Source organism: Salvelinus alpinus, chromosome 31, assembly GCF_045679555.1.
Source record: "Salvelinus alpinus chromosome 31, SLU_Salpinus.1, whole genome shotgun sequence".
Classification (NCBI taxonomy): domain Eukaryota; kingdom Metazoa; phylum Chordata; class Actinopteri; order Salmoniformes; family Salmonidae; genus Salvelinus; species Salvelinus alpinus.
The window spans coordinates 4,507,153-4,516,039 of NC_092116.1; the positions used below are offsets into that span (position 1 = coordinate 4,507,153).

The 8,887-nt window shown below is 40.7% G+C and overlaps 1 long non-coding RNA gene across 1 annotated transcript; it reads right to left on the reverse strand.

Annotated features, from left to right (window-relative positions):
- Window positions 1-703: 703 nt before the first annotated feature.
- Window positions 704-4,296, reverse strand: LOC139561702 (uncharacterized). Its single transcript, XR_011672199.1, has 3 exons — window positions 2,225-4,296; window positions 2,047-2,119; window positions 704-1,836 (listed from the first exon to the last, which is right to left on the reverse strand). It is a non-coding gene; the product is annotated as an uncharacterized lncRNA (long non-coding RNA).
- Window positions 4,297-8,887: the final 4,591 nt, after the last annotated feature.

Consider the following 8,887-nt stretch of genomic DNA (forward strand, 5'->3'; position numbering starts at 1 on the left):
ACTAAATGTCATTCTGAACTATCCATTCTAACCACGACAGAGAGAGGGAGAGGGCTCCAACAGAAACAAACTTTTCAACAGAGATCCCGACGACACACTGAGCGTAAATATATATATCGATTGCAATTGTTCCCGGATGAGTGAGCGTTCATGTGCAAAGAATTAGCATTTCAATTGTTATAATTATCAAGGATATCAGGATCACCACTTTATTTTAAGAATGTGAAATGTCAAAATAATAGTAGAGAGAATGATTTCCAGTGGGTCAGAAGTTTACATACACTCAATTAGTATTTGTTAACATTGCCTTTAAATGGTTTAACTTAGGTCAAACTTTTCGGGTAGCCTTCCACAAGTTTCCACAATAAATTGGGTGAATTTTGGCCCATTCCTCATACTTTGGAAGTATGCTTGGAGTCATTGTCCATTTGGAAGACCCATTTGCAACCAAGCTTTAACTTCCTGACTGATGTCTTGAGATGTTGCTTCAATATATCCACATAATTTTCCTACCTCATGATGCCATCTATTTTGTGAAGTGCACCAGTCCCTCTTACAGCAAAGCACCCCCACAACATTATGCTCCCACCCCCGTGCTTCAATGTTGGGATGGTGTTTTTCGGCTTGCAAGCGCCCCCCCCCTTTTCCTCCAAAAGTACGATCTTTGTCCCCATGTGCAGTTGCAAACCGTAGTCTGGCTTTTTTTATGCCGGTTTTGGAGCAGTGGCTTCTTCCTTGCTGAGCAGCATCGATATAGGACTCGTTTTACTGTGGATATAGATACTTTTGTACCTGTTTCCTCCAGCATCTTCACAAGGTCCTTTGCTGTTGTTCTGGGATTGATTTGCACTTTTCGCACCAAAGTACTTTCATCTCTAGGAGACAGAACGCGTCTCCTTCCTGAGCGGTATGATGGCTGCATGGTCCCATGGTGTTTATACTTGCGTACTATTGTTTGTACAGATGAACGTGGTACCTTCAGGCGTTTGGACATTTCTCCCAAGGTTTAACCAGACTTGTGGAGGTCAACAATTTATTTTCTGAGGTCTTGGTTGATTTCTTTTGATTTTCCCATGATGTCAAGCAAAGAGGCACTGAGTTGATGTCAATTAGCCTATCAGAAGCTTCTAAAGCCATGACATCATTTTCTGTAATTTTCCAAGCTGTTTAATGGCACAGTCAATTTAGCGTATGTAAACTTCTAACCCACTGTAATTGTGATACAGTGAAATAATCTGTCTGTTAACAATTGTTGGAAAAATGACTTGTGTCATGCACAAAGTAGATGTCCTAACCGACTTGCCAAAACTATAGTTTGTGAACAAGAAATTTGTGAAGTGGTTGAAAAATGAGTTTTAATGACTCCAAGCTAAGTGTATGTAAACTTCTGACTTCAACTGTATCTATGAACCTTAGCTATCATAGTTGTTGTATCGACTTCAAGTCTGAATGTGACATGCTTTAATGAAAGAAGTTCATTATCCAGATGTCATAAATACATAATACATGCATTATAAATATTATAAATGTTATATTTTATTATAAATACAAGTTCAATCTGTACTTCAATGCACATATGGTGTGCATTATAAAATAAGAGGAAGAAAGAGGAGGTGGGGAGAGAGGTGGAGAAGACAGAAAGGGAAGCAGGGAAGACAGCATATGATTAATGAATTACAGCGCTACCCTAATATTCTCTCAGTTCAACACAATTACATAGTGTCTCTAGCAGTGTCTCCTAACCAGCCTTTGGCCCCCAGTTGGCCCGAAGGTTATCTTAAGAGCGGGTGCGGTAGCGATGACGGGACTAGCTTCCTCTCTCACATCAAAACATTACTGCAGACGAGAGACAGATGGATGGAGAGAAAGCATGATTAAGCTTAGCTTTAAAAAAAATCTAATACGGTCAGCCATCAATCATTAGAGGTGAAATGCAAAACTGACCTTGGGTCATTAACTCTGGGACTACTACATCTCTATCTGTATTTCAATGTAAAGCATCTCTTTAATAATACTTCCTGTTGACCCGACCAAGTGACCTCTCACCTATGATCATGCTGTGCCCTCTGTGTCAGCCAGTTCAGATACGGGAGGGGTTCACCAACACAGATGATATAACCTAGAGGATATAGGGAGAAGGGGGGAGAGGGACGAAGTGAAGGAGAGAAAATAAGGTACTTAAAGAGACTGTGTTCAACAGGAATCTGTGTGTGTGTAGTCTCACCTGGTGACCACACTAAGTGGCTACAGAGTACTTTATGCTGAAAAACAGACACACGAGGACAAACAATAGAAGACCATTTCATTAGACTTTTACATTACCAGATCATTGTGAATTACTAAAGTATAATATCCCTTATAACAAATCAATCAATCAATCAATTTTATTTTATATAGCCCTTCGTACATCAGCTAATATCTCGAAATGCTGTACAGACACCCAGCCTAAAACCCCAAACAGCTAGTAATGCAGGTGTAGAAGCACGGTGGCTAGGAAAAACTCCCTAGAAAGGCCAAAACCTAGGAAGAAACCTAGAGAGGAACCAGGCTATGAGGGGTGGCCAGTCCTCTTCTGGCTGTGCCGGGTGGAGATTATAACAGAACTATGCCAAGATGTTCAAAAATGTTCATAAGTGACAAGCATGGTCAAATAATAATCATGAATAATTTTCAGTTGGCTTTTCATAGCCGATCATCAAGAGTTGAAAAACAACAGGTCTGGGACAGGTGGCGGTTCCATAACCGCAGGCAGAACAGCTGAAACTGGAATAGCAGCAAGGCCAGGCGGACTGGGGACAGCAAGGAGTCACCACGGGCGGCAGTCCCGACGCATGGTCCTAGGGCCCAGGTCCTCCGAGAGAAAGAAAGAGAGAAGGAGAAAATTAGAGAGAGCCAAGATTTTCAAAATTTCCATAAATGACAAGCATGGTCAAATAATAATCAGGAATAAATCTCAGTTGGCTTTTCATAGCCGATCATTAAGAGTTGAAAACAGCAGGTCTGGGACAGGTAGGGGTTCCATAACCGCAGGCAGAACAGTTGAAACTGGAATAGCAGCAAGGCCAGGCGGACTGGGGACAGCAAGGAGTCACCACGGCCGGTAGTCCCGACGTATGGTCCTAGGGCTCAGGTCCTCCGAGAGAAAGAAAGAGAGAAGGAGAAAATTAGAGAGAGCCAAGATTTTCAAAATGTTCATAAATGACAAGCATGGTCAAATAATAATCAGGAATAAATCTCAGTTGGCTTTTCATAGCCGATCATTAAGAGTTGAAAACAGCAGGTCTGGGACAGGTAGGGGTTCCGTAACCGCAGGCAGAACAGTTGAAACTGGAATAGCAGCAAGGCCAGGCGGACTGGGGACAGCAAGGTGTCATCATGCCCGGTAGTCCTGACGTATGGTCCTAGGGCTCAGGTTCTCAGAGAGAAAGAGAGAACGAGAGAATTAGAGAGAGCATACTTAAATTCACACAGGACACTGGATAAGACAGGAGAAACAAATCATGATAACATTGGGTAGATAGATACATGTGCATGTGACAATAGCAGGATCATATCAAGGATAGCGTCACAAATGAATACATAAATACCACTTGAAGCTTGATGATGACTTGATCATTTGAATCAGATGTGTAGCGCTAAGGCAAAAAAAAATGCGCACCCCTTTGAGTTCCCAGAACCAGGACTGAGAACCACTGCTCTTCATTGGGACCTCTTCATCTGCAGACAGGCTTTCACAGCTCTCTGTATCTGAGGACAGAAAACCTCACGAGAAACAGACGTCATTATACTCAAACTAGACAGCACTGAATAGGATGTTCTCTGTTCTCACTTCTAAGGACTGGAACTACACAAAGAGCCTACTCTCTTCACCCTCCTCCATGGCTGTTAGCTAGCTACCCACACATGTATTTTACAGTGTTAAATATATCAAGATAGCTAGCTAATATGAAGTTAGGTAGCTGGTCAAATGTAATTAACTTAGCTAGCTATCTACACAGTATGTAAACTAGCTAGCAACGTTGTCAGCTCATTTGAGTTAATTTGCATAGGCTAACCATTGCGATTAATGGTATTTACCATCTTCTTCTTTTTATGAATAAACAGGCATCAGGGTAAAAGAATATTACAATTTCAATGCCCCCTCTCCCACATTGTTACTTACCTTACAGATCACAAAGTCAGCCCATTTCCACTCCATTCATATGCAAATACATTTGATTCATACACTGGGTTGTCTGGCTGACATGTTTTCATTTTGTACAGGATTTCCCTTATCGACACTGAAATAATATTAGCCCTCTATTATGATTTGTAAAAACTCATAGCTCATTAGTACACCCTTGTGGTTGAATATATATCTATTGTATGTCTTATAATACAACAATGTTGAACTAACAAATAGCATCAAGGGACACATTACAATTTACAATAATGAACACCTTATGAAACAGCTGTGAAAACCCATCTGGCAGTGTTTTAGATTTAAATACATTAGCGTTGCTATTTTTTTAGTACACGTGTGTCAATTTACGTTCCGATTTTTTTGTGCACTCACATGGCAATCAGACTGAAATATTGAATTCTGGTGTGTGGAATAGAGAGGACGCGGGTATTGTGTGGATGGAAGGTTCTGCCTGTCACTTCTTTTCATCAGGTGGTCAGTCTTGGAAGGTGGACTCGAAGAGGGAAACTGCAAAGTCCAGGCGCTGCTGCCCTCTTTGTTCTGAGTGTCTGCAGTGCTAGTGTTTTTAGTTATTCTGTGCAGCTCACATTATGTGCCCCTTATGATAGTTTTCTTCCTCATTATTCTTAGCAGATAATGATAACATGACAATAACAGTAGCTGATGTAATGAAAATTTGGAAGGTGGTTGGTAATGGACGACATCAGCTGGATCCATGTCTGGGTGTTAGGCAGAACCCCTAGGTCCTGGAGAACAGGAGCAGCGTAAAGGGAACAGGGTAGGAGACAGACGTAAACAAGCACACACACACAGGTTAAAGGATTATCAGGTATGTAAAAATAGTTATTGAATGGTTTAATTTAAATGTTTGATTAGACATGCAATACTGTTAATAGCAGACAGAAAAGGATACATGTCTAATTGTTTGTCAGTGGGGTTGAAAAGGGAGGCAAGGGATGGTCCCTGGAAAAGAGCGAGATAAATTGTGAGAGAAACTCCAGGGTGGTGTCATGACCACTGGAGCCATACACCTTAACAGTACCTATCTGGATGTAGTTGAGGACTTGGTGGACTGTATGTTCATTAGGGTTTGTCTTAGCACTATGTGTTCTCTCCCATGTGCTTGTAAGGGCACAGATGAAGGAACGGTAGGATTCCAGTTGAGGTTGAGTAATGACGCTGAGCAGTAATGGCACAGTTTGACAATTGTGTTAACTAAGAGTTTGTGTCGTTCTGAAAAGGAGGAAATTATATACAATAGTAAACGGCAGGTATAGGCTTAATACAACCACCAATTACATAAGGTATAAATAATATGGCTACAATTGGTTCTGCTGCACAGGGCAATACAACCTAGTAACATGGCTGTGACTTCACTAATGAACGATCAGAGGAGTGCAACTACACAGTACTACTGAGCAGCACCATCATCCTCACACAACTGCATGAACTTGAATGTATAATGCATCCACAAGACTCATTGCTAACAAAATACCCACAAAATCAGTATATAGTATACAGCCATATAACCACAGGGCATATAAGCCTAGACACTGAAATGCTAACGTTAAATGTCTGAAATGAGATGAGAAACAACAGGGTTGAATTGAATTTATTTTGGGCAACAGACTTATACAACAAAATGCACAACGTGGACCCAGAGGATATCACTTGAAAGTATTAATTAAAACCTAAAGTGGTCCTTTAGGTTTTAATGATTAAAAGACCAGACAAAATGACAAACCATAAATACATTCATTTATATTGACATCCTAAAAAGTGGCACTATTCACTGCACTTCTCCCTAACCTTAAAAATCAACCATATTAATTTCACATTAGAACAAACTACTAATTGCACATCATACCGATCCTTCAGATAAATACACCTGACCAGCAGTAGGGGGCGCAAGGGGCAGTGCAGTGGCTTCCCTTGCTAAGACAACCTTGTCCAAACGAAAACCTTTGTCTGCTTTTTAAAGCTATTTTTACATTTTATTTGCTTGATCTTCAAGGGAAGGCTATTCCATAGACAAATGCCTGTATGGAAAAACACGCTCCTCGTAGTACTGTTTACTCTTGGGATTTTACAAGACAACACTAGCTTTGGTATATTATGTCTGTGTTGGTTATAGACCATATCAATGTGGTTTTTCATGTGTGGCTTGAAACCCCCTTGGCGTTTTTCCTATTTTGTTGCCTTACAACCTGGAATTAAAATTGATTTTGGGGGGGGTTGTATCATTTGATTTGCACAACATGCCTACCACTTTGAAGATACAAAATATTTTTTATTGTGAGACAAACAAGAAATAAGACACAAAAAAACAGAAAACTTGAGCGTGCATAACTATTCACCCCCCCCCCCCCCAAAAGTCAATACTTTGTAGAGCCACCTTTTGCAGCAATTACAGCTGCAAGTCACTTGGGGTATGTCTCTATTAGCGTGGCACATCTAGCCACTGGGATTTTGGAGATCAGATTGCCCAGCATGGTCTGCTCCACCTCACTGGTGGGCAGAGCTACAGCTCTCCTGTGATGAACTAATATTTACTCTCAATAGTCTTTCATACACTGGAAGCGGCGGTTACTTCACATGACCCAGTGGTTAGCCTTGAGATGGACTATTTTGAGAAACTGCCGACAGCATGGCGATGCCACCCCACCACGAGGCGGCAAATGCAAATAGTTGTCATCCGAGACTTTAATATTCACCTTAACGGATGGTGACCCCAGCTAGGAGCACCAAGCTTTCCCGGGTCTTGCCTTCCTCATTCGCCTGATGTCGAAGCACTTGCACCCTGTCCATGTTCAGTCTCACCTTGATTGATAATAGAAATAAATGCAATTCTATTTCAAATTATTACAAATACATCTCATATATCTCTTGGAAGGCCAGAAAATAAATGAACAGCGGACAATCATTTTAACCTGGTCAAAAACCACCAGATCCTTCTCAGTCCGTGCCTGAAGGTGGTCTTTGAAGGCGTTCTGATCTGGTTCGACAACTTCTACCACATCAGGTGGAGTATCAGTGACCTCAAAATACATTATACAAAAACAGCAATAGGAAAAACACCAAGTCAATCAAACATTTTTTATACTACAGTATATGCAATAATGTTATATACAATTTGTATTGTTTACGTCAGTGAACAGCTGCGGCTCCCCTCCATACAGCAGGCTATAGAGTGAATACTCTGGAGGTCTGGACACTGCTTTGTTGTGTGCAAAGATTGTCCTTCCACCTTTCCTGGTACCCGTCAAGGGACTTTCCCATGGCAGTCCCGTTGGTCCGTTCATCCAAATGTGGAGTCACCATACATCTACACATTATATATAACTCACTGTACTATCAGCGTCAATTTCAAAAACTTTATATTACTGGACGCCTATGCGAAACAATGCTACAACCATTACATTATTAACCACTAACATGTAAGATGACATTGACTAAAACCAACTAGGCTAGAGCTAACTAGCACTTAGCCAAGCTAAATTTGTTTAGCAATTAGCTAGCGAACTGTTAAACGCTATTTTCATACAAATCTTAACACTAACACATTTTATCGTGAAATCACATATTTACATATATTACCTAAAGTTAACTGACCCTTTGTTCATAGAAAAATAAAACAAATTGGATCTAAAACGTTGAAAAAAGTAGAGAAAGTTCGGACACCATGTTAATCCCTTCTCATTCATGTAATCCATTTCCAACCTAGCCGAACTCCATTAACTTACTTACAATGTGGGGAAAATACCAACCAGTTTTTAACCCGGTTAAAACTCTCTTCAATTGCCTTCAAACATCATCAAACTCATGGACTATGTAATTAACCATGTCACCTCAATATTTTGAGTCATAATGCACTTTTGCACATTACATACCTGAATGAATAAGATAAAATGATGAGACAGAGAAACGTTTGTTTTCAGAACTAGTCATTCTCCATAATGAAGAAGAAATGTCAAAGATCTCACTAACGCACTCCATTGACGTCACAGCTCCACTGGCGGCAGTAATTATATACATACATTAAATGCAAATACCTGGGAGGCATGTTTAAAAATATATATATATATTATTTAAAATGATGACCTACCCCGGACGACGCTGGGTCAATTGTGCGCTGCCCTATGGGACAACGACCGGTTGTGATACAGCCTGGAAACGAACCAGGGTCTGTAGTGACACCTCTAGCACTGAGATGCAGTGCCTTAGACTGCTGCACCACTCGGGAGTCCCAAGCATGTGAGCTGTCTTTTTTGTCAGTCCTGTCAATGTTGAGTGATCACACATGCCTCAGCACACACAGGATACTTTGCCTGCTTTCAAATGTGTGCTAAAAGTGGGGATGTTTCATAGTATTTCTGATTATCTTAACTCACCACCACCAATTAATTTTGTATTTACAGGAAACCACGGAACCACCACTGCAATATAGGCCTACACTCAGATAAAAAAAATGGTGTTATCTACAAACTAACAGGATTCTTCTGCTGTCCCCATAAGAGAACCCTTTTTGGTTCCAGGTAGAACCCCTTCTGTGTCTAGGTAGAACCCTTTTGGGCTCTATTCCACAGAGGGTTCTACATGGAACCTGTAGTGGACATTTCAGTACTGAGAAAGACTTCGACAATTATTCAAACAATCGTCTTTATTCGACATTGATTAATTATTGCAATAATGAAACCGTCGACC